At 39.6% G+C, this 26,880-nt stretch overlaps 1 protein-coding gene across 1 annotated transcript in view; it reads right to left on the minus strand.

The window, feature by feature from the left end:
- PPEF1 (protein phosphatase with EF-hand domain 1) overlaps positions 1 to 26,880 on the minus strand; it is a 150,497-nt gene that overhangs the window by 91,090 nt on the left and 32,527 nt on the right. The gene's annotated exons all lie outside the window — the stretch shown is intronic.

The raw sequence follows: 26,880 nt of genomic DNA on the forward strand, positions 1-26,880 counted from the left end.
CACCATCTGATATAGCATATATTTTACTCATTTGTTACTGTCTGTCTCCTTTCACTAGAATGTAATCTCCATAAAGGCTGGGATTTTGGTCCATTGGGTTAGCTGCTGTGTACCCTGAGTCTGGAACAGTCCCTGGAACATAGTAGATGCTTGATAAATATTTGTTGAATGAATGAATGAGTGAAATTACTGTTTAGTTAAAACTTCCTGTCTTGCGTTTCTCTTCATGCTAATTGCTGAATCTTATGTTTGGTTTTGTTTTTTAAATAGGAGTTTATTTGACAGTCCTTTAAATAAGAAGTTTTATATTCAAAACGGTAAGGCATTTAAAGACTCTGCTTTTGAAATTCTGCTATCAGAGGCCTCCTGAGGAGGCAACAGGATGAGTGAATATTTAATGTAACTTTAAGGGGCCTGATATCCAAGCAGGAAGAGCGACACAAGTGTGATAGAACTGATTAAAATGAATTCAAATGAACTGGAAAGAGAATGAACCATCTAGTGGCAAAAGGCTTTAAACAAGGAGGAAAAGCATCTATTACCTCAGCTGTTCAAAGCACGATGAGAATAGGGTATGCCTCAACTCTGGGACCACAGTTTTCACTGTTGCTTTTGTTTACAGATATCTGTCATCTGCTAGAGTATGTTTCTGTCCCAGCGAGACTTTCAACTTCACTGGAAAAACAGCTCAAAGCACATGCCCAGCAGACATGAGATGGTCACAAAGCCTGCTTCTTGAGCAGCAAGGCAGGGACCCTCTGAGGCTCGCTCCTCCAGAAACTCTGACATCCCTGCAGAGCAAGGGTACAACATAGGATCCTTGCCCCTGGAAAGTATTTTTCTCAAACAAGAGGGAAACGAGAGGAAAGCATGAGGTCCAGCCTCCAAAACAATGACAGATATTTTAAACAAAACTATCACTTTCCCAAATGACAGATCATAGTTTTATCATTCTTGGAAACATATGGCCTTCCAGTCAGAGAAGGGCAAGAAATAGAGGTCATTACTTTGACTTTTTATTTACCCACATACTCGCCCACCCACCAACCCATCCACATGGGATAATAAAAATAAGTTCTGAATTTGTAATCTGGAGACTTCCGTTTTGGTCCTAACTCAACCAGGTGCCAACTGTGTAACCTCAGGCAAATTGCTTAACCTCTCTGGTCCTCGGTTTCTCATATGAACAATGATAACTTGGGATTATGTGACCTCTAAGATTCTTTCCAATTATAAAATACTCTAATTCATCCCTCTATTTTTTTAATGCCCCAGCTGCAGCCTACCTAGCCTGTAGCAAAGCTGAAAATAACCATTAAAGGACAAAATAGGATGTGTAAATATGAACACTCAAATCAGAAGCTTCTGGATACAAAAGACAAATTCTAAAGGCTACTCAAAAAAAAAAAATCTGAATTATCCTTGTAGAAAAAATCCAAGTCAATTCATTAATATCCTTGGCTTTCCCATCAAGGAACCGTAGCCAAAGTTTGCTAGCAATTGGTCTAGGAACAAACATTTCACCTATTACTTCTCCTTTAAATGGCCTAAAACATGATTACTGTGTATATTCTGTTAACTGGTACAAGTGATAGCCAATAGAAGATGGGGAGAAACGGATGGGGAAGGAAGTGAAGACAAGACGGGGTGGGGATACAGAGACACATGGGAAGGGTCTAAAGTCCAGAGGTTTCAATGAAAATTGAGAGATCAGAGAATGGGATAATGATCATAAAGATCGCAGAGGTGGAGCTGATCCAGGAGGCCACAGGGGCCAGGAAATGGGAATGAGCAGCTGAAGTGGAGCAGGTGAACGACTGCTCTAAAACAATCATTATCGTGAAAATACAAATTTTTAAAAATTATTATTGTATGAGAAATTTATCTATGTAAAAGATTTACTATCATTTTAAATCATTAAAATATTTTCTTGTAGGAAGTATGTTCTATTCAACAATTCAGTAACGACCTTTAATCCTCACTCAGAAAGAAAAATTAAATATCTTGACTACAATTCTGTTTTATGTCTCCCTTGTTATTAATTAGTAATCTGAGTTATACTGCCACACTCATTCACCCAAGATCAAATATAATGAGCATTAAATTTTTGTCTTTTGCAGCTGCTAAAAAGATAATGCAGTATAAAGCCATGATCATATAGAAAAGTGTTCTGATTACGGGAAATACAGGCATACCTTGGAGATATTTCAGGTTAGGTTTCAGACCACCACAACAAAATGAATAATGCAATAAAGAGTCACATGAATTTTTTTGTTTCCCAGTGCATATAAAAGCTATGTTTATACTATATTGTAGCCTACTAAGTGTGCAATAGCATTATGTTTAAAAAAATGTACATACCTTAATTAAAAAATACTTCATTGCTAAAAGAATGTCAAAACAATCACAATAGTAACATCAAAGATCGCTGATCACAGATCATCATAACAAATATAATAAAATGAAAAAGTTGAAAATACTGTGAGAATTACCAAAATGTGACACAGAGACACAAAATGAGCAAATGCTGTTGGAAAAACGGTGCCAACAGGGTTGCCACAAACCTTCAATTTGTAAAAAATACAATATCTGTGAAGCACAATAAAGCAAAGTGCAATAAAACAAGGCATACCTAAAACTGGCAATTGGGGCTGAGGTACTGCTCTTTCTTACACTGAATCGATGCGCCTGTCTGTAACAGGATTTTCTAATAATTAACAGGATCCAACTATAAGGCTGGCTTCTTTGTAAATTATCTAGTCAAGGCTGGAATCTGGTAAAAAAATAAAGAGGTGGGACTTCATATCCTTTCAGCAGTACTTTCTACCTTCTAAAGGCTCATGATTCTACAGTAGATGTCTAAATAGTCCATGTCAGAGTCTCATAATACCTGACATTTCTAAAGCAGAGGTGGATCAATCACAAAGCAAATAGAGAAAAAGATGAAGATGAATTTAATTGGTATAAAGAACAGAAAGGATGCTTGGCTTTTTGTTTGCCTGTTTCATGTAGGCAATAAATGTGTCTGTAGTATCAATCCTATATAAACCTCAAGGCCAACACATTATCATATTAAAAAGTGAGTAATTAACTGAAAATTGTTATTGAGAGGGATCATAATTTCAGATGAAGAAAGCAGTCTCCTTTTACAAAGAAAAGTACTTGTTTAAAATGATTCCCAATTGATGCCAACAAACTAGGGATTATAGTATATGATGTGGGCTGAAAATAAAGATATGGCAGTTTGGGCATACTGATGATAATTAAAGCCATGGGAGTAAAGTCACCCAAGGAGAGCATTAGAGCGACAAAATAAGAGGGCCAAGAGGAACCCCAATATTTTAAAGTTGGGAGAAAACAGAGCCCTCATAAACAGTTAAAACAGAGACATAAAAGGAAACCACGAGAAGATGCTGTCACTGAAGCTAAGGGCCATGAGTATTTTAAGACGGGAGTGTACAGGAGTGCCAGGTGCCGCCAGGAAGTCAAGCAAAGTAAGTACTGAAAATGCTCCATGGGATTTCAAGGTCATTCAAGAACTTGTCTAAATCATATTCCACAGGATGAGGTAAATGAGAAGGTAGGAGACAGCAGTGTGAACACACCCTTCAGGAGCAAGCTCTCTGAAAGGGAGGAGAAAGAGCAGAGTGACTGGAGGGGACAAGAGGGCTAGGGAAAGCTCTTCTTCCAAAGGGAAGGAAAACACAGTTACAAAGGGCAATTATGCACAACTGGGAAATTATGAATATGAACTATATGCTAGAGAATATTACTCTATTAGTTTTAATTTTTTCAGTGTAATATAGGATTGTAGTTATGGAAGAGAATATCCCTTTTTTTAAGACATTAATGCTAAAGTATATAGAGGTTAATATATAATGTCTGCAACTTACCAATACTTTCAAATAGAGAGGGAAATGGAGCTGGAGAGAAAGAAGGAAGAGAGAGCGAGAGAAAGAGAGGGAGAGAGAATGGTAAAGTTAACGTGAATCTAGGTAAAGTGCATGGGGTATTCATTGTATTATTCTTACATCTTCTCTGAAGGTTTGCAATTTTTAAAAATAAGATGTTGGGGGGCTTCCCTGGTGGCGCAGTGGTTGAGAGTCCGCCTGCCGATGCAGGGGACACGGGTTCGTGCCCCGGTCCGGGAAGATCGCACATGCCACGGAGCGGCTGGGCCCCGTGAGCCATGGCCGCTGAGCCTCTGCGTCCGGAGCCTGTGCTCCGCAACGGGAGAGGCCACAGCAGTGAGAGGCCCACATACTGCCAAAAAAAATAAATAAGATGTGGGGGGAAAACAAAGCAGAATGGTCAAACCTCCTACTCAAAAAAAAAGGAAAAAAGAGGAAAGGCACTAGAACCTGTTAAAATGTTAATGAAGTATCAGCTAAGGGAGTGAGGGGGGAGGCAGAAGGGGAAGAGCAATGCCCCTCACTCCTACACATGCACCTGCAGCTACAGAGAACAGTCATAGTCCTTTGAGTGACAAGAACTTTAAAGAACATCTTATCTGATGTCCCATTTCACTGAAGAGGAAAATGAAGGAGGTCCCAGCTCACAGGGATTTCTGCTAGACTACACAGTGCCAGTAAAGACTGATGGCAATTATAACCAAGAATCCTCCAACACAATAACAAGAAGGATGGCAAGGGCTCCTCTAAATTTTCTTTCAGAAAATTCTTTAGAGAACAACGAAGATAAAGGAAACGGTGGTGTTCATAGTTTTTCCATGAAAGTCCCAAATTTAAATATGCAGCATTGTAAAGGAGTTAACACTAGGAAGGAGGAGGCTGGGGGTGAAGGGAGGGGATCCCTCGGGCAGTTATGAATGGTTTGATTATTAGATTTTTTAAACAGCTAGGTTAACTAGATGTTATTCCAAGAATTAAAGAAATATTTTGTTTTGTTAGAAAAGAGACAACAGGCCCAAAATGGAGTCACTTGTGCTAAGCTCCATGTCAGTAAACCGAGACTTAATACATAACCTAATTGTATTTTCCAGCCTCTCCTAGGAATGTAATCTTAACCAGTCTAGAATTTCCTGGCCAGCACTAGTGAGGTAATCAACCTGAAAGACCTTTGTCTTCCCACAAAGGAAGGTGACGTTGCCTGAAATATTCCTTTCTTTCCGTTTATGACTTCCCTATCTTACCCCTTTCTGCCTTTAAAAACCTCTCCTTTCCTGCAGCTTTTTGAAGCTCCTTTCTGTTTTCTGGATGGGATGCTGCCCCATTCATGAATCACTGAATAAAGCCAATTAGATCTTCAAACTTACTCCGTTGAATTTTGTTTTTTTAACAGATTTGGTGGCAGCACCAGGAGGACTGAAGGAGACTTCTGATGTCTTCAGCTAAAATGAGAAACAAAGGTGTGGTACCCGTGAACACTTCTGATTTCTCTTTCTCACCATTTCTGAGGGCTGTGGGTAATTTCCTCTCAATTCTGAGTTCTGCTCTCTTTGCAGGAAGCTCCTGATCTAACTGGCTTTCCAGTACACATTACGCCTTTTGGGAAACCCAGTGCAGTCCACAGTCTTCATTTTGGGGGTCTGCTGGTTCACTCCTTTCCCCAGTTCCATTTTGGGAATTGCTGGTGGTGCACACAGTGCCTTCTCCTAGCCAGTCCACAGTAACATCTCTTGGTTACCGCTGGTGTGTTGAAGTACATGTTTGTCTTGTTTTGTGTAGATAAAGGCTACTGGTAATGGGAATCTTAGAAGCCAAAAAAAAGCTGCAAAAATTGATGGACACAAGTCTAGCACTTTGAAAGCTGTTAGAGCGCTTGGCACCTAACTCTAAAAGACTCCTGTGTTAGGATAAGGTGGCCACTGAATGGGTCAGATTGACACTAGGTTGCCGACCAACCTCAAGAAAATTTCTGTGCAACAAGGTACACTGTAAAACACCACACAATCTTCAACCCAGCAGCATATCTGTCTTAGCTATTAGTTTGGCTCTGAGAGACTCAAAGGTTTAGCTAAAAATAAATTAATAATAATAATAATAACTGGAATCCTTAAGTTCTAAGGAGTTTAGTGTGCCACATTCTGACACATATGCTTATTTTATGTCTAAAAACTGTGATCCAGGGCTTCCCTGGTGGCACAGTGGTTAAGAATCCGCCTGCCAATGCAAGGGACATGGGTTCAAGCCCTGGTCCAGGAAGATCCCACATGCCTTGGAGCAACTAAGCCCATGCGCCACAGCTACTGAGCCTGCACTGTAGAGCCCATGAGCCACAATTACTGAGCACACATGCCACAGCTGCTGAAGCCCACGCACCTAGAGCCCATGCTCCGCAACAAGGGAAGCCACCTCAATGAGAAGCCCACACACTGCAACAAAGAGTAGTCCCCACACGCCACAACTAGAGAAATCCCGTGTGCAGCAACGAAGACCCAACGCAGCCAAAAATAAATAAATTAATTAATTAAAAATTTTTTAAAAATTAAGAAAAAGAAACTGTGATCGAGGAAGTTATAAATACCTACAAAAATGACAAAATCTTACTAAAAACAGTCTAGAATTAGACAAGATCATTGCTTTGTATCCTGGGAACTTAGTTTGATAACCATCAGGTTAGGGGCCCCAAAATATGGCCAACAGAAAAGTGGGTTGTACTCCATTTGCACCTATATATGGCTGGACAGAAATGTGGATTGAAATTCATTTGCTCTAAGGATCTTACCAAACTGCTAGTGGCCCTCAGGGAAACTACAACGGCCATTAAGAGGAACATTACAATTAGAAAAGATCATTTAAGAAGTGCAGATGAGAGCTCTACCCACCACCAGTCCCTCCCATCAGACAACTTCCACAAGCCTCTTAGATAGCCTCATCCACCAGAGGGCAGACAGCAGAAGCAAGAAGAACTACAATCCTGCAGCCTGTGGAACAAAAACCACATTCACAGAAAGACAGACAAGATGACAGCCTGTGAAACAAAAAACACATTCACAGAAAGATAGACAAGATGAAAAGGCTATGTACCAGATGAAGGAACAAGATAAAACCCCAGAAAAACAACTAAATGCAATGGAGATAGGCACCTTCCAGAAAAAGAATTCAGAATAATGATAGTGAAGATGATCCAGGACCTAGGGAAAAGAATGGAGGCAAGGATGAAGAAGATGCAAGAAATGTTACCAAACCTCTAGAAGAATTCAAGAACAAACAAACAGAGATGAACAATACAATAACTGAAATGAAAACTACACTAGAAGGAATCAATAGCAGAATAACTGAGGCAAAGAACAGATAAGTGACCTGGAAGACAGAATGGTGGATTTCACTGCTGCAGAACAGAATAAAGAAAAAAGAATGAAAAGAAATGAAGACAGCCTAAGAGACCTTTGGGACAACATTAAAGGCAACAACATTCACATTATAGGGGTCCCAGAAGGACAAGAGAGAGATAAAGGACCAGAGAAAATATTTGAAGAGATTATAGTCAAAAACTTCCCTAACATGGGAAAGGAAATAGCCACCCAAGTCCAGGAAGCGCAGAGAGTCCCATACAGGAGAAACCCAAGGAGAAACACGCCGAGACACATAGTAATCAAATAGGCAAAAATTAAAGACAAAGAAAAATTATTGAAAGCAGCAAGGGAAAAATGACAAATAACATACAAGGGAACTCCCATAAGGTTAACAGCTGATCTCTCAGCAGAAACTCTACAAGCCAGAAGGGAGTGGCTTGATATACTTAACGTGATGAAAGGGAAGAACCTACAACCAAGATTACTCTACCCAGCAAGGATCTCATTCAGATTTGATGGAGAAATCAAAAGCTTTACAGACAAGCAAAAGCTAAGAGAATTCAGCACCACCAAACCAGCTCTACCACACATGCTAAAGGAACTTCTCTAAGTGGGAAACACAAGAAAAGGACCTACAAAAACAAACCCCAAACAATTAAGAAAATGGTCATAGGAACATACATATCGATAATTACCTTAAACGTGAGTGGATTAAATGCTCCAACCAAAGGACACAGGCTTGCTGAATGGATACAAAAACAAGACCCATATATATGCTGTCTACAAGAGACCCACTGCAGACCTAGGGACACATACAGACTGAAAGTGAGGGGATGGAAAAAGATATTCCATGCAAATGGAAATCAGAAGAAAGCTGGAGTAGCAATACTCCTATCAGATAAAATAGACTTTAAAATAAAGAATGTTACAAGAGACAAAGAAGGACACTACATAATGATTAAAGGGATCAATCCAAGAAGAAAATATAACAACTATAAATATATATGCACCCAACACAGGAGCACCTCAATACATAAGGCAACTGCTAACAGCTGTAAAAGAGGAAATCGACAGTAACACAATAATAGTGGGGTCTTTAACACCTCACTTACACCAATGGACAGATCATCCAAACAGAAAATTAATAAGGAAACACAAGCTTTAAATGACACAATAGACCAGATAGATTTAATTGATATTTATAGGACATTCCATCCAAAAACAGCAGATTACACGTTCTTCTCAAGTGTGCACGGAACATTCCCCAGGATAGATCACATCTTGGGTCACAAATCAAGCCTCAGTAAATTTAAGAAAATTGAAATCATATCAAGCATCTTTTCTGACCACAACACTATGAGATTAGAAATGAATTACAGAGAAAAAAATGTAAAAAACACAAACACGTGGAGGCTAAAAGATACATTACTAAATTACCAAGAGATCACTGAAGAAATCAAAGAGGAAATCAAAAAAAACCTAGAGACAAATGACAATGAAAACACAACAATCCAAAACCTATGGGATGCAGGAAAAGCAGTTTTGGTTTTTTTGGTTTTTTTGTTTTTTGCAGTACGCGGGCCTCTCACTGTTGTGGCCTCTCCCGTTGCGGAGTACAGGCTCCGGACGCACAGGCCCAGTGGCCATGGCTCATGGGCCTAGCCACTCTGCGGCATCTTCCTGGACCAGGGCACGAACCCGTGTCCCCTGCATCAGCAGGTGGACTCTCAATCACTGCTCACCAGGGAAGCCCAGGAAAAGCAGTTTTAAGATGGAAGTTTATAGCTATACAAGCCTACCTCAAGAAACAAGAAAATCTCAAATAAACAATCTAACCTTACACCTAAAGGAACTAGAGAAAGAAGAACAAACAAAACCCAAAGTTAACAGAAGGAAAGAAATCATAAAGATCGGAGCAGAAATAAATGAAATAGAAACAAAGAAAACAATACCAAACATCAGAAAAACTAAAAGCTGGTTCTCTGAGAAGATAAAATTGATAAACCATTAGCCAGACTCATCAAGAAAAAGAGGGAGAGGGCTCAAATCAATAAAATTAGTAATGAAAAAGGAGAAGTTACAACAGACACCGCAGAAATACAAAGCATCCTAAGAGACTACTACAAGCAACCCTATGCCAATAAAATGGACAACCTGGAAGAAATGGACAAATTCTTAGAAAGGTATAACCTTCCAAGACTGAACCAGGAAGAAATAGAAAATATGAACAGACCAATCACAAGTAATGAAATTGAAACTGTGATTAAAAATCTTCCAACATGGGCTTCCCTGGTGGCGCAGTGTTTGAGAGTCCGCCTGCCGATGCAGGGGACACGGGTTCGTGTCCCGGTCCAGGAAGATCCCACATGCTGCGGAGTGGCTAGGCGCATGAGCCATGGCCGCTGAGCCTGCGTGTCCAGAGCCTGTGCTCCGAAACAGGAGAGGCCACAAAAGTGAGAGGCCCATGTACTACAAAAAAGAAAAAAAAAAAAATCTTCTAACAAAAAGAAGTCCAGGACCAGATGGCTTCACAGGTGAATCCTATTAAACATTTAGAGAAGAGCTAACACCCATCCTTCTCAAACTCTTCCAAAAACTGCAGAGGAAGGAACACTCCCCAACTCATTCTCTTTTTTTTAAAATAAATTTATTTATTTGGCTTTGTTAGGTCTTCGTTGCTGTGTGTGGGCTTTCTCTAGTTGCGGCTAGCAAGGGCTACTCATTTTTTTTTTTTTTTTTGAAGTATGCAGGCCTCTCACTGTTGTGGCCTCTCCCGTTGCAGAGCACAGGCTCCGGACACGCAGGCTCAGCAGCCATGGCTCATGGGCCCAGCCGCTCCGCGGCATGTGGGATCTTCCCGGACTGGGGCACAAACCCGTGTCCCCTGCATCAGCAGGCGGACTCTCAACCACTGCGCCACCAGGGAAGCCCAGGGCTACTCTTCGTTGAGGTGCACGGGCTTCTCCTTGTGATGCCGTCTCTTGTTGCAGAGCATGGGCTCCAGGCACGCAGGCTCAGTAGTTGTAGCGCACGGGCTTATTTGCTCCGTGGCATGTGGGATCTTCCCAGACCAGGGCTTGTACCTGTGTCCCCTGCAATGACAGGCAGATTCTTAACCACTGCGCTACCAGGGACGCCCGTCCCAACTCATTCTATGAGGCCACCATCACCCTGATACCAAAACCAGACGAAGATACTACAAAAAAAGAAAATCACAGACCAATATCACTGATGAATATAGATGCAAAAATCCTCCCTACCTAGGGAGACAAAAGACCTGTATGCAGAAAACTATAAGACACTGATGAAAGAAATTAAAGATGATACCAACAGATGGAGAGATATACCATGTTCTTTGATTGCAAGAATCAATATTGTGAAAATGACTATAGTGCCCAAAGCAATCTACAGATTCAATGCAATTCCTATCAAATTACCAATGGCACTTTTTACAGAACTAGAACAAAAAATCTTAAAATTTGTATGGAGACACAAAAGACCTCGATTAGCCAAAGCAGTCTTGAGGGAGAAAAACAGAGCTGGAGGAATCAGACTCCCTGACTTCAGACTATATTACAAAGCTACAGTAATCAATACAGTACGGTACTGGCACAAAAACAGAAATATAGATCAATGGAACAGGACAGAAAGCCCAGAGATAAGCCTACGCACCTATGGTCAACTAATCTATGACAAAGGAGGCAAGGATACACTATGGAGAAAAGACAGTCTCTTCAACAAGTGGTGCTGGAAAAACTGGACAGCTACATGTAAAAGAATGAAATTAGAACACTCCCTAACACCATACACAAAAATAAACTCAAAATGGATTAGAGACCTAAATGTAAGAGAGAACACTACAAAACTCTTAACTGAAAACATAGTGAGAACACTCTTTGACATAAATCACAGCAAGATCTTTTTTGATCCACCTCCTAGAGAATGGAAATAAAAACAAAAGTAAACATATGGGACATAATGAAACTTAAAAGCTTTTGAAAAGAAACCTACAAACAAGACAAAAAGACAACCGTCAGAATGGGAGAAAATATTTGCAAACAAGTCAACGGACAAAGGATTAATCTCCAAAATATATAAACAGCTCAGGCAGCTCAGTATTAAAAAATCAAACAACCCAATCCAAAAATGGGCAGTTCTCCAAAGCAGACATACAGATGGCCAAGAAGCACATGAAAAGCTGCGCAACATCACTAACTATTAGAAAAATGCAAATCAAAACTACAATGAGGTATCAACTCACTCCAGTTAGAATGGGCATCATCAGAAAATCTACAAACAACAAATATTGGAGAGGGTGTAGAGAAAAGGGAACCCTCTTGCACTGTTGGTGGAATGTAAATTGATACAGCCACTATGGAGAACAGTATGGAGGTTCCTTTAAGAACTAAAAATAGAATTACCATATGATCCAGCAATCCCACTACTGGGCATATACCCAGAGAAAACCGTAATTGAAAAAGACACATGCACCCCAGTGTTCACTGCAGCACTATTTACAATAGCCAGGTCATGGAAGCGACCTAAATGCCCATCGACAGAAGAATGGATAAAGAAGATGTGGTACATGGGCTTCCCTGGTGGCGCAGTGGTTGAGAGTCCGCCTGCCGATGCAGGGGACACGGGTTCGTGCCCCGGTCCAGGAAGATCCCACGTGCCGCGGAGCGCATGGGCCCGTGAGCCATGGCCGCTGAGCCTGCATGTCCAGAGCCTGTGCTCCACAACGGGAGAGGCCACAACAGTGAGAGGCCCGTGTACTGCAAAAAAAAAAAAAAGAAGAAGAAGATTTGGTACATATATATGATGGACTATTACTCAGCCATAAAAAGGAATGAATTTGGGTCATTTGTAGAGACGTGGATGGATCTAGAGACTGTCATACAGAGTGAAGTAAGTCAGAAAGAGAAAAACAAATATATTGTATATTAACGCATATATGTGGAACCTAGAAAATGGTACAGATGAACCGGTTTGCAGAGCAGAAATTGAGATACAGAAGTAGAGGTAAAACGTATGGACACCAAGGGGGGAAAGCCGTGGGGGGTGGGGGGGTGGGATGAATTGGGAGATTGGGATTGACATGGATACACTGATGTGTATAAAATGGATGACTGATAAGGAAAAAAAAAAATGAAGTTCAGTTGAAAGTAGGGTTCCCAAATTAAACAAACTGAATGGGACATCTATTTTAATTGGTACGTAGAACCTTCCAAAAGGCTTCAGGACCCCAGAATAGCTTCATTGAAAAATTCATTTAAAAAGTCTAATGAAAAATTAAAGACACAAGTGGTACCTAAAACAAAAGACTGCAAGACAGACGCAACTTTTACTACTCGCCTCTATCGTCCTTTATTTGAGTACTCATTCTAGTAATCCTCAGTCTAAATTGTCTTTCCTAAAGAGACTACCAGACCATAAATGAAAGTCTGCCAAGTTATAGGCCTTACATATACCCCCATATCTACCCTTGAAGGAGGGCCCCCATATGGACCCCTCTCAGAGTTGATGAGACTCTGAGGGCCTTTATGGTAAACTGCTATGTTATTCCCTTAAGCAGCTAAGGGAAACTAAAATTAAATTAATGAAAAACCTTGACATCTGGTAGATACTGGAGCTACACCCTCTACTTTAAACCCCCCTCAGAGCCTGCAAATGGGATCCTGGGAAAACTGGCAGAAGCCAGCTAAGGGTGAGAATTCTTACCAGAGTCGGCTCTCCCAGATCTCTGTCTGTAGTACCCAAAAAGAGAAGAAAATAAAATAGTTTTTGCACCTTCTTTGGGGATGCCTCTTAAGTGCAAGGGGTTGTTCATTACTACCAGAAATATTTACTGCTTGTCCCAACTGAAAACTGACAAGATATTTAAAAGGATTTTTTTTTAAGTAGCTCTGTGGTCAAAAGTTGGTCAGAAAGAAACTGGAAGATGATATTCAGAGTCTGATAGGAATATTTCTTTTAGGTGTCCTCCACTAAACCAAAATGAAACTATGCACCCAGAAGGAAAGAAAAACCTTCTAAAGCCTTTGTGAAAGAATTTACCAAAATCTTCCAAAGGAAAACAGCTCTAAGTCCAGAACATAGAAATTTTTTTTTTTTGCGGTACGCGGGCCTCTCACCGTTGTGGAGAGCACAGGCTCTCCCATTGTAGAGCACAGGCTCCGGACGCACAGGCTCAGCGGCCATGGCTCACGGGCCCAGCCGCTCCGCGGCATGTGGGATCTTCCCGGACCAGGGCACGAACCAGTGTCCCCTGCATCGGCAGGCGGACTCTCAACCACTGCGCCACCAGAGAAGCCCCGGAACATAGAAATCTTTTAATTTCCATCTTGGTTAGAAATCTTGTCCCTGATATATATATATGAAAAAGCAAATTAAGAATAATGTAGAATGTAGCTGAATAGGAGGATCAATCTATGAGGTCATTTAGGCTGCAACCCGATTCTTTGGGGAATTGAGAGCAACTACCCTTATCTTACAAATCTTTGCAAAACTAGAAATATAGCTCCAGAGACAGTTCACAGTCCACCTATTCCTTTTACCAATCCCCAAATCTCTCCTATTTATCTCAAAAAGCTTGTAAGTATTGTAAACAATCTGGCCTTAGGAAACCAAAGTACTCCTTAGAGGAACTCGTATTCTTTTTCTGTACCTTTGAGATACAAATGTTCTACAGACTTAAGGGAGGTAATTCTTATCAGAATGTAAAGGAAAGGGGAAATGGTCGTTTGAAACCTAGGCAAATAAAAAATCTTTTAAGTGTCTTCCCCCAAAATATTAGTAAAAAATGCTTTAGCCATCGGAGCAGATAACCTTAACTTGTTCCATCTACCAGAAAAACAACTTAGATTCATTCAACTTATTTTACAACTAGTCAATTACTATACCTGATTCATGGCAGTAATTTTAAAACAGAAGCTATAAGGTCCCTGTTTGCAACTGTCTATTTATGTGTGTCTATGTATGTATTGTAGATGTACGGTATTTTCTACCTTCAGAGGGTATTGCCAAAATTAATTTGTAAAAGAGCTCTATTTAATTGGCTCAAAGAAATTAAGCACTTATATAAATTAAGTGAAATCAATAAATTGAATAGATGTAAATGGAATAAAAGTTTTTAGGTGAACTTTTTAAACGGTTTCTCCAAATCTTTTTGGTAACCTGAAAACTTAAAGTTTTGCCAAGTTAAGTTAAATTAAATGATGCACAGTCAATGAATAGACAGATCATTTCCAAATAAGATAGAATACTGAAATATTAATTATTGAACATAGATTTATCCACTTTGGGCTTCCTTTTACAGGGAAACTAAAGATATTTGGGTCTCCTAGTAAACATGGTTTCTGCCATGCTGAGAAATTTACTAAGAGAAAATTTAATTATAAAAAGTATAAAAAATTATAAAAAGTATTTATAAATTTGCCAAGCCATATAATGCTAAAATAAAAAGAAAGTTCGTAATTGACCCAAAGCATAAATAAATAATCTATTTTTTAAAAAAAGTAATACTAAGCCTTTATGTTGTAATTGTACAGGTATATGTTATAAGTGTTCCAGAAACTATATGCAACTCCTAAAGTCTGATATGTATGTCCTGGTATAATGTTATCATCATAATTCCAGTTATCATTTTACAATATTGAGTGTCACAGAAATAAACAAATTTCCTTGCTAATTCTATTACAATAAACTCTCATCAGAAGTCTAACAATGGGCATTTTTTTTAAGTTTTCTGTCGTTTATAGACAATTATTGTTTTAACTCAGATGCTTTTGCAAAAATGTTGCTGCAAAAGTGCCTCATCTTCAAGGAGACTCATGGAAAGGACTCCAGCAAACACAAGTTTCTGATAACTTTAAGATCATAAACTGAACTGGATAAGAATTTCTAGAACAAATGGAAAAAACTGGATTAAAGCAGAACAAGAATTAATAATATGGGACTGAATGAACTGAAAAGGGTGATTATAATTTTTATTCCTTCTTGCTTGAAGCACTACTGGTTCTTTAATGTTTTGTTTTTCCAGATTTGAAGAAACTTTTTCTCTTAAGCTATCTATGACTTACAACAATTTGGTAAAGTATACTTTTGTAAACAAAGATGAAACATTTACTTTTTCTCCCTACCTGATCCCTCCAGAATTTGGAAACTCTTGAATATTCTTTTTATGGCAAAATAGTTAGTTATTTACACAAGTCCAATGAGAATCTGTTCTCCTTGCAACAGGACACAATTGGAAACACTGGTTATATTACCAAAACTTTACCTGGAATGTTATATTTGAGAGAGATGTACATAGACTCAGATATGACCAGACAGCTTTAAAGAACTACGGTTGACTTTATGGAGCCAATAAAGCCCCTTGGAAAAATCGACCTGGTACCTTACTACAAGGTTCTAGCAAAGCAGTCTTAAAAAGAACTCATATGGTCAAGCACTACTCTTGCTACACCTATGTAAATAATCAGGCCAAGTATAACGCAAATAAATTAGTTTTGCAGTGATTATCTTTGTTTTTTTAAAAATGGAGGTAGTTATAAAGATTATGTTTGCATCTTTGTAGATACTAGATTCTAATCCTGACAATTGTCTTTGAGATTTTGTTAAATACCTGTAAATTAGACCAGATCCTGAATTCTTCTAGTTTCCTCAAATACCTGGCTATAACTCACCAAACGAATGTTTCCAATTTTCTCCTACCCTTCTGATTTGGAATCACTAAGAACAAAGACTGCCCTTGAATCTCCTTGGAATGGACTATACCAGGTCTTCCTCACTACCCAGATGGCAGCCAAACTTTAGGAACTTGAACCTTGGGGACACATCTCACAGCTGAAGAAGGCTCCACCGGACATCTGGCCCTGCACAAATGGTAGAGACCTCCAAACCAAATCGACGAAGAACAGAAGTAGCTGACATCAATGTGGACTGCTTCCTGCCAAGATGCTGGATCAAGACTTCATACTTTAAACATGAAACGCTTTCTTCTTCTCTTTCTTTCCTTTACCCTGGCATTGGCCTGGAAAGGTAACACCATCACCTGTATCTCCCAGCCCCCTCCCAGGGGGGGTAACTTTTCACTGCTAGATTTGTCATTATCAAAAAAACTGATCTGTTCATTTATAGTATTACCTCAGTGGGAGTGCTTTGTGCCCTGACAGGATTTATCTTTGTCTGTGGTGATTATCATTCTCCTTGGGCCTATGAATACCTAGATGGCTGGCGCATAACTCGGCAATGCCTCTTCGGTTACCTAACTGTGCCCCTAACTGTCCACAGAGACACCTCATTGGTCAACTCTCCTGAATTTGCACTGTCAAGTTAGAAAGAACCTACCAGGAGGCTTTCTGATTCAGGATTTGCTTTCTTTGGCAGGTGCCTACTGCCCTGGTTAGAAGTAAATGCAAAGGAGCCTATGATCAGGAACCTCTCCTTAACTCTTGAAGATACTGCAGAATCTGTTGATAAAGCAATAGCTGCTCAGTGAAAATCCTTAGACTCTCTGGCCCAAGTTGTTTTTGATCATTGGATAACCCTAGATTATCTTTTAGCTTTGCAAGGAGGTGTCTGCTGTGGCCAACACCACCTGTTGCACCTGGATTAACATTTCTGGGGAAGTTGAAACTCAGCTACATACGATCACTGAACAAGTCACTTAAAAAGGTGACTCCTTCAATAGGGTCTTTCTTTGACTTATTTGATTTTGATTGGTTTGGGTCCTGGGGACCACAGCTTCGAAGTACACTCCAAACACTGGGAATTATCCTGCTTATCATAATCATAGTAGTCTCCCTGCTACACTGTATTCTCTCAAAAGTTTTTTTTTAATAAGATTTAATTTTATTTATTTTTGACTATGTTGGGTCTTTGTTGCTGTGCACAGACTTTCTCTAGTTGTGGCGAGCAGAGGCTATTCTTCGTTGCGGTGCACGGGCTTCTCGTTGCAGTGGCTTCTCTTGTTGCAGAGCACGGGCTCTAGCTCTAGAGCGCAGGCTCAGTAGTTGTGGCACATGGGCTTAGTTGCTCTGCGGCATGTGGGAACCTTCCCGGACCGGGGGTTGAACCCGTGTCCCCTGCATTGGCAGGCGGGTTCTTATCCACTGCGCCACCAGGGAAGTCCCCTCTCAAAAGCTTTAAATGCGTGATTGCAGCCACTCACCACCAAGCAAATGATCTCCCTAACACCAGAACATCAGAAAAGGAATAAAGAGAATGACCAACTTAAAAATTGTGAAACTGAAGTTGTGGCCTGTGTGTATCACAGAGATTAAGCAAATAACATTATGATCTGTGAATAGCACACAAAAGATCAACAAAAATCGTGAGAACTCAGAGCAGTAGCTGGGAGTGGCACTAACATCTTACATTTTTATCATATCTTTCAGGCTGAGAGTCTGATGAAAAAGGGGGCATTGTTAAAAAAGAAACAACAGGCCCAAAATGGAGTTACTTGTGCTAAGCTCCATGTCATCAAACTGAGACTTAATACCTAACCTAATTGCAGTTTCAGTCTCTCCTAGGAATGTAATCTTATCCAGTGGGGAATTTCCCGGCCAGCACTAGTGAGGTAATCAACCTGATAGACCCCTGTCTTCCCCCAAAGGAAGATGAACTTGCCTGAAATATTCCATTCTTTTCATTTTTGACTTCCTTGTCCCACTCCCTTTCTGCCTTTAAAAACCTCTCCTTTTCTGCAGCTTTTTGGAGCTCCTTTCTATTTTTTAGATGGAATGCTGCCTGATTCATGAATCATTCAATAAAGTCAATTAGATCTTCAAATTTGCTATGTTGAATTTTATTTTTTAACAGATTGCTGCTTAGTATTTTTAAATTTTTAAGCAAAAATACAGAACAAATATTTTTTAGAAGAACAATGTCCATTAGAGAAAATTTCCATTTGTCATAGCTTAAAGAATCAAACTTCAAAACCAAAAATGCTAGGTAGCCTTTGCAGCACTGAGAGAAAATGAATAAATGCATTTCTAAGTGGTCTCAAGGGAAAAAATAAAAGAAAATATAGTGTTCTCAACGTGGTCTACAAGAAAAAAAAGGCAACAGATTATTAATTCAAAACCCATCAGTATAAAATTTTAAGTGTAAAGTGAAGTTCAGAAGAAGGAAACTGCAATGTTTAATTTCTGGGTGTTGGATAAATTCCAATTTTACAAGTCAGGGCAGCATATCAAAAGGAGCATGAACTCTGGAAACTGTCAAAGCTGGTTCCAATTCAGGTTCAGCCATCAACTAGTACATGACTTTGGGCAGCTCTCTAAGTCTCGATTTCTTCACGTGGAAAAAGAAATTAATTAAAGCTTCCTCCAAGAGTTTTGGCAAGAAATAGAAATAATAAATGTAGTAGGCACTCAATAAATGATAGCTGTTATTACTCTCTTCCCTATTGCATATCACAAAAGAATCAAAAAATAACAACAATAATAATACAACAACAATGCTACTTCTCTACATGGAAGGGGGATAGCCCATAAGAAAGGGATAGTCTCAATTTTATATGCAGGCTACTCTTTCTCAAAAATGCCATGATACTCCAGAGGCAGAGAACTGTGCTGGGGCTGAATGACCAACGTAGGGAAAAACCCTTCACACTAGTCAGAAGTAAGCTCTAGGCCTGGCTCTGCCACTTACTAGCCATGTGTTCTTAAGCAAATCACTTTGCCTTTCAAAGCCTCAGTTTCCTTTTCTGCAATTTGAGAACAACCCTTCACAGGTTGTGAAGATCAAATGTATGTGAAAGGACTTGTCCAACTATAAAAGCACTATGCAAATAAAAGGTACTTTACATAAGTACATTTAATTAAAGCGAGTTTCCAAGAACAGCAACTTTGGAAGGCACGATAAAAGCATGTAATGATTGACGGCAAAAAACACTGTAGTCAGAACACTTTGGGTTCAAATCCCAACTCCGGCAATTGTTAGTTATATAACCTTGACAAGTGCTTACCTTACTGAGCACAAGCTTCTTCATCAGTACAAAAAGCAATAACACTTTACTCAGGTTTATTGTAAGGATTAAGTAAAATATATGTAGCACACTCTTTGGAATACAGTTAGTAATAAGGAAATAATAACTATTATTTTCTATCAAGACCTTTCAAAACATTCACAGCCCTTGACACAGAAATTTCATGTCTAATCACTTGAATATGGGAATAATCCAAAATAAGGAAAAATATTTACATGAAGAAATTCTTCAATGTGTTGTTTATATTAGTAAAAAAAAAAGTTCAATATTAGAGGAATAATTAACTATATTATGGCCTATCCACTAATGAAACATTTAGTAATGGCTAAAATGATGTTTACAAAACATTTATAACAACTTGAGAAGTGTTTAGACAACAATGTCTTAGTGCCAAAAGCGAGGCTACAAAAAAATTATCATTTAGGGTGATCAAAAATATACACTAAAAAAATACATATATACTATACCAAAAAAAACTGGGTAGTAGACTGATGAGTAATTATTAATTATTTCCAACTGCTTTTCTATATCTTACAATATTCTGAATGAGAAAAACTTTTTATGGTAAATGTAAGTAAACACAGTATATCAGTTTTCAGCAGATTTATTATTATGAAATTATAATAAACATTGATTGATATATTCAACAAGAGATAATGGAAGAATAAAAAGAATAAGGGAATACTCTGAACAAGTATGTGCTAATAAATAATTTAGATGAAATGAACCCATTCTTAAAAGGACACAAACTACTGAAAATGACTGAAGAATAGAAAATCTGAATAGACCTATAACAAGTAAAGAGTAGAATAAGTAATCAAAAAACTACCCACAAAGAAAGGCCCATGCCCAGATGGCTTCACTGACAAATTCTACCAAACAGTTAAAGAATTAATCCCAATTCTTCACAAACTTTTCTAAAGTATGGAAGAGATGGAATACTTTCCAACTCATTTTTTAAGGCTACTACTACCCTGATATCAAATCTAGACAAAGACATCACAGGAAAAGAAAAATAAAGACCAACATCTCTTTTGAATACAGATGTAAAAATCTGAAACAAAATACTACCAAACTGAATCCAGTAACATATAAAAAGGATTACATAGAGAGCTTCCAGGTTGGTGAACTCATGGTGGCTTGGAGAGGGCACAGAAGCTCGCACCCTTCCTGTAGCCTTGCCTAAGCATGTTTTCTCATAAACTGCTTCCCACCGGCCACAAAGCTCAGACCACCTGCCAGCACTGGGAGGAGGCTGGTGTCCATCCGCCATGATGCCTCAATGTGCACCTTTGGCCACTTGCTCACTCGAAGAAGTTCAAAGGTGCATGACTATGTGATCACCCAGCACAGGGATCAATGTCAATCACACCTCACTATGACCACTGAGGAATTCAAGGGAAAAAAAGCTCACAGAAACATCAGATAACCTTGGCCACAACATCAACTCATGAAACGATACGAAGTTTTCCTGTGGTGTTCTCCTAAGATGATGGTAACAATGTTGTGTCAAGGATGAAAGAAGCTACACTCTATAATAAGAGCTCTATACATAACATATACGATCAGAATACAAAAGTGTCAAGGATATGCTATTTTCTGAAATCAGTTTCCATTTCTGATCATCTATCTGTTAACCTAAACTAGGAATCATCTAAGATAAAGTCTGTCCCTCACAACATTCAAAAGTCTAATGTAGGAGAGGAATCAGATGGCAGAATAGAAGGATATGGAGCTCACTTCCTCTCACAAACACATCAAAAATCCATCTTCCTGTGGAACAATTCTCAAAGAATACCTACTGAACGCTGGCAGAAGATATCAAGACACCCAAAATTACAAGAAAAGTCTCCACGTAACCAGGAAGACCCCTCAATGCTTTTATCTGGATTCATGTTTAAAATGGGAGAGATTTCGTCCTTCATATTCCCCTGTAAATTCTCAGCATGGAACAGAGACTCCAGTGCCTGCTATGTTCTCAGTATTTCTGGCAGAATGAATGAATGAAACCATCATACATATTACTTCATGTTATATAAAACCACATTTATCGTTAAGAGCATTTGTGCTTTCTCAGTATTTTCATGCATCATCAATATAGGTGTATTATATTCAGGAATAAGTAAAACAGTGCTTGTTTAAAAAAAACAGAGTTTAGGGACTTCCCTGGTGGTGCAATGGATAAGACTCCGTGCTCCCGAAGCAGGGGGCCCGGGTTCGATCCCTGGTCAGGGAACTAGATCCCACATGCATGCCACAACTAAGAGTTTGAATGCCACAACTAAGGAGCCAGTGAGCTGCAACTAAGGAGCCCATGTGCCGCAACTAAGGAGCCAGCAAGCCGCAACTAAGGAGGCTGCCTGCCACAACTAAGGAGTCCACCTGCCACAACTAAGACCCCGTGCAACCAAATAAATAAATATTTTTTAAAAAATAGAGTTTAGGGGATTAAGAGGTACAAATTATTATGTATAAAATAAGCTACAAGGGGCTTCCCTGGTGGCACAGTGGTTGGGAGTCTGCCTGTTGATGCAGGGGACATGGGTCCGTGCCCCGGTCCGGGAGGATCCCGCTTGCCGTGGAGCGGCTGGGCCCGTGGGCCATGGCCGCTGAGCCTGCGCGTCCGGAGCTTGTGCTCCGCGGCGGGAGAGGCCACAGCGGTGAGAGGCCCGCGTAACGCAAAAAAAAAAAAAAAGCTACAAGGATGTATTGTATAACATGGGGAATATAGCCCATATTTTATAATCACTATAAATGGAGTATAACCTTTAAAAATTGTGAATCACTATATTATTTACCTGAAACTTATATAATATTATACATCAACTATACTTCAACTAAAGAGAAAAAAATAGAGTTTATAAAGGTAATGCATGCAAGACCTCTTCAATAAAACCAGGTGGCAACTGCAAACAGAAAAAAAAAAAGGATTATATACCATGATCAAGTGGGATTTATGCCAGGAATACAGAGTTGGTTCAATATCTGAAATTCAATTCATGTACAGTACATCATAGAATAAAGAACAAAAACTACATGATCATCTCAATACATGCAGACAAGGCATTTGACAAAATTAAATACCACTTTTTAATTTAAAAAAAACAATCAATAAACTAGTATTAGGAATGAACTTCCTCAACCTGATAAAGAGCATCCACAAAAAAGTCACAGCTAATATCCCACTTAAAGGTGAAAGACTGAATGCCTTCCCCCTAAGATTAAGAACAAGACAAGGAAGTCTACTCTTGCTTTTCTATTTAACAGTGACTGAGACTGTAGCCAGGATAGTCAAGCAATAAAGTGAAATCAAAGGCACAGAATAGAAAGGAGGAAGCAAAACTTCCTCTATTTGCAGATGACATGATTTATAAATAGAAAATCCTAAGGGATCCACTAAAAATCAATTAGAGCTAATAAATGAGTTTAGCAAAGTCTCAGGATACAAGATCAATCAATATACAAAAATCAATTGTTTTTCTGTACACTTGCAATGAACAACCCCAAAATGAAATTAAAATGACAATTCCATTTATAATAGCATCAAAAAGAATAAAACACTTGGGCTAGATTTAACAAAAGAAGAGTAAAACTTAAACTCTGAACACTTACAAAACATCGCTGAAAGAAATTAAAGACCTCAATAAATGGAAAGCTATCCTGTGTTCATGAAGCAGATGATTTAACTGTTAAGATGACAATACTTCCCAAACTGATCTACCGATTCAACGTAATCCACATCAACATTCCAGCTGGTTTCTTTTGAGAAACTGATCCTAAAATTCATATAGAAATGCAAGGGACCCAGAAAGCCAAAACAATCTTGAAAAAGAGAAACAAAGTTGAAGGATTCACACCTCCAATTTCAAAACTTTCTACAAAATCTATAGTAAGCAAGACAGTGTGGTACTGGCATAAGGATGGACATATAGATCAATGGAACAGAACTCAGAGTCCAGAAATAAACCCTGACATTTATGGTCAATTGATTTTTTAAAAATAAATTTATTTATTTATTTATTTATTTTTGGCTGGGTTGGGTCTCTGCTGCTGTGTGCGGGCTTTCTCTAGTTGCGGCAAGTGGGGGCTACTCTTCGTTGTGGTGCACAGGCTTCTCATTGCAGTGGCTTTTCCTGATGCACAGCACAGGCTCTAGGCACGTGGCCTTCAGTAATTATGGCTCGCGGGCTCTAGAGCGCAGGCTCGGTAGTTGTGGCACACGGGCTTTGTTGCTCCGCAGAATGTGGGATCTTCCCGGACCAGGGATTGAACCTGTGTCCCCTGCATTGGCAGGCAGATTCTTAACCACTGCACCAGCAGGGAAGCCCTGGTCAATTGATTTTTGACAAGAGCGCCAAGATCATTCAATGGGGAAAGAATAGTCTTTTCAACAAATGGTGCTGGGACAACTAGATATTCACATGCAAAGGATAAATTTGTATCCCTACCTCATACCATATATGAAAATTAACTCAAAATTGATCAAGAACTAAATGTAAGACCTAAAAATACAAAATTCTTAGAAGAAAACATAAGCACAAATAATCTTGACTTTGGCCCCAAAGCACAAGCAACCAAAGAAAAAATAAATTGGACTTCATCAAAATTAAAATCTTTGTGCTTCAAAGAACATCATCAAGAAAATGAGAAGAAGGCTTCCCTGGTGGCGTGGTGGTTGGGAGTCTGCCTGCGGATGCAGGGGACACGGGTTCGTGCCCCGGTCTGGGAAGATCCCACATGCCGCGGAGCAGCTGGGCCCACGAGCCATGGCCGCTGGGCCTGTGCGTCCGGAGCCTGTGCTCTGCAACGGGAGAGGCCACAACAGTGAGAGGCCCGCGTACCGCAAAAAAAAAAAAAAAAAAAGAAGAAGAAAAAGAAAATGAGAAGACAACCCACTGAATGGGAGAAAATATTTGCAAATCATACATTTGATAAGGAGCTTGTAACTAGAATATTTAAAAAACTCTTACAAAAAAATATAAAAATAAATAACTCAATTAAAAAATTAGCAAATGGGACTTCCCTGGTGGTGCAGTGGTTAAGAATCTGCCTGCCAATGCAGGGGACATGGGTTCGAGCCCTGGTCCGGGAAGATCCCACATGCCGCGGAGCAACTAAGCCCGTGTGCCACAAGTACTGAGCCTGCACTCTAGAGCCCGCAAGCCACAACTACTGAGCCCATGTGCTGCAACTACTGAAGCCCGCACGCCTAGAGCCCATGCTCCGCCACAAGAGAAGCCACCACAATGAGAAGCCCCCACACCACAACAAAGAGTAGCCCCTGCTCGCCACAACTAGAGAAAGCCCGTGCACAGCAATGAAGACCCAACACAGCCAAAAAAACCCACATCAAATGATCTGAATGGTATTTCCCCAAAGAAGATCTACAAATGTCTAATGAACACATGAAAAGATCCTCAACATCATTAGTCATTAGGGACATTCAAATAAAAACCCTAATGAGATACCACTCCATACCCACTAGGATGGGTATAATCAAAAGGACAGACAATAACACGTGTTGCTGAAGATGTGGAGAAATAAGAACCCTCATACTTTCCTGGTGGGAATATAAAATGGTGCAGCGACTTGGGAAAACAGTTTAGAAGTTTCTCAAAATGTTAAACATTGAGCTACCATATGACCCAGCAATTCTACTCATAAGTCTATAGCCAAGAGAACTGAAAACATGTTTTATATAATAACTTTTACGTGAATGTTCATAGTAGCATTGCTCACTATAGCGAAAAAATAGAAACAATCCAAATGCCCATCAACTGATGATTGGATGAATACAATGTAACATATTCATACAATGGAATATTATTCAGCATTAAAAAGGAATGAAGTTCTGATTCATGATACAACATGGATGAACTTTGAAATACAACACTGAATAAAATAAGTCAGACACGAAAGACTCCATATTGTCTGATTACATTTATATGAAATGTCCAGAACAGCCCAAATATATAGAGACAAAAGGAGATTTGTGATTACCTAGGGCTGTGGAGGTATAGGGTAGGAGAGTAACTGCTAATGGTTTGGGGGGCGGGGGATGAAAATGTTCTAAAACTGACTGTGGTGATGATTGTACGGCTCTATGAATATACCAAAAATTCACTGAAGTTTACACTTCAAACTGGTGAATTGTGTAGTATGTGAATAATAAAGCTGCTATTATTAAAAAGTGATCCAGGAAGACAGTTTGGCATTTCCTCAAAAAGTTAACCACAAAACTACCATATGACCCTGAAATTCCTACTACTAGGTATATACCCCAAAGAACTGAAAACAGGGCCTCAAATAAGTACACGTACACTCATGTGCATAGCAACACTATTCACAATAGCCAAAAAGGTGGAAAAAACCCAGATGTCCATCAAATGAATGGACTAAAAAATGAGATATATTCATACGATGAAATATTATCCAGCCTTAAAAATGAATGAAGTACTGATACATGCTACAACACGGATGAACCTCAAAAACATTATGCTAAGTAAAAGAAGCCAGACAAAAGGGTCACATCGAGTATGATTCTATTTACATGACATGTCCAGAACAGGTAAATGCATAGAAAAAGAATACAGATGGGTGGTTGCCAGGTGCTGGGGGAAGAGGAAATAGGGAGAAACTGCTTAATAAATAAGGGACTTTACTTTGGAGTGATGGAAATGTTCAAGAACGAGATAGAAGTGGTGGTTACACAACTTTGTGTAAATGGCACTTAACTGTTCCTTTTAAGATGGTTAATTTTGGGCTTCCCTGGTGGCACAGTGGTTAAGGATCCGTTTGCCAATGCAGGACACTAAGGGTTCAAGCCCTGGTCCGGGAAGATCCCACATGCCTTGGAGCAACTAAGCCCATGCGCCACAACTACTGAGCCTACGCTCTAGAGCCCGTGAGCCACAACTACTGAGCCCACGTGCCACAACTACTGAAGCTCGTGTGCCTAGAGCACATGCTCTGCAACAAGAGAAGCCACTGCAATAAGAAGACAGTGCACCACAACGAAGAGTAGCTCCCGCACGCTGCAACTAAAGAAAGACCGCGCAGCTACGAAGACCCAGCACAGCCAAAAATAAATAAATTTATTTTTAAAAAGATGGTTAATTTTGTGTTACATGAATTTCACCTCAATAAATTATTTAAAAGAAACAGCAATCCAAAAATTGAAGTTAATGTTCCCATTTGCATGCAACATTTTAAAAGCTGAAAAGTATTTCAAAAAGAGAGAATTTACGTTTACGTTTTTATGTTTTGTTTTGTTTTTTTTTGTGGTATGTGGGCCTCTCACTGTTGTGGCCTCTCCTGTTGCGGAGCACAGGCTCTGGACACGCAGGCTCAACGGCCACGGCTCACGGGCCCAGCTGCTCCACGGCATGTGGGATCTTCCCGGACCGGCGCACGAACCCGTGTCCCCTGCATCGGCAGGCGGACTCTCAACCACTGCGCCACCAGGGAAGCCCTACGTTTTTTTTAACCTAAGAAATTTGGCTAAATTTTTAAAACTCTGGGTAATCTTAGATATAAAAAGAGAATAACTCTCTTTACTCTCATAATAAATTACTACCATGGAATTAGTTCAGTTAGAGCTTTTGAAAGATTTATTTCATGACATGCT

This window comes from Pseudorca crassidens, chromosome X, assembly GCF_039906515.1.
Source record: "Pseudorca crassidens isolate mPseCra1 chromosome X, mPseCra1.hap1, whole genome shotgun sequence".
NCBI classification, from domain to species: Eukaryota; Metazoa; Chordata; class Mammalia; order Artiodactyla; family Delphinidae; genus Pseudorca; species Pseudorca crassidens.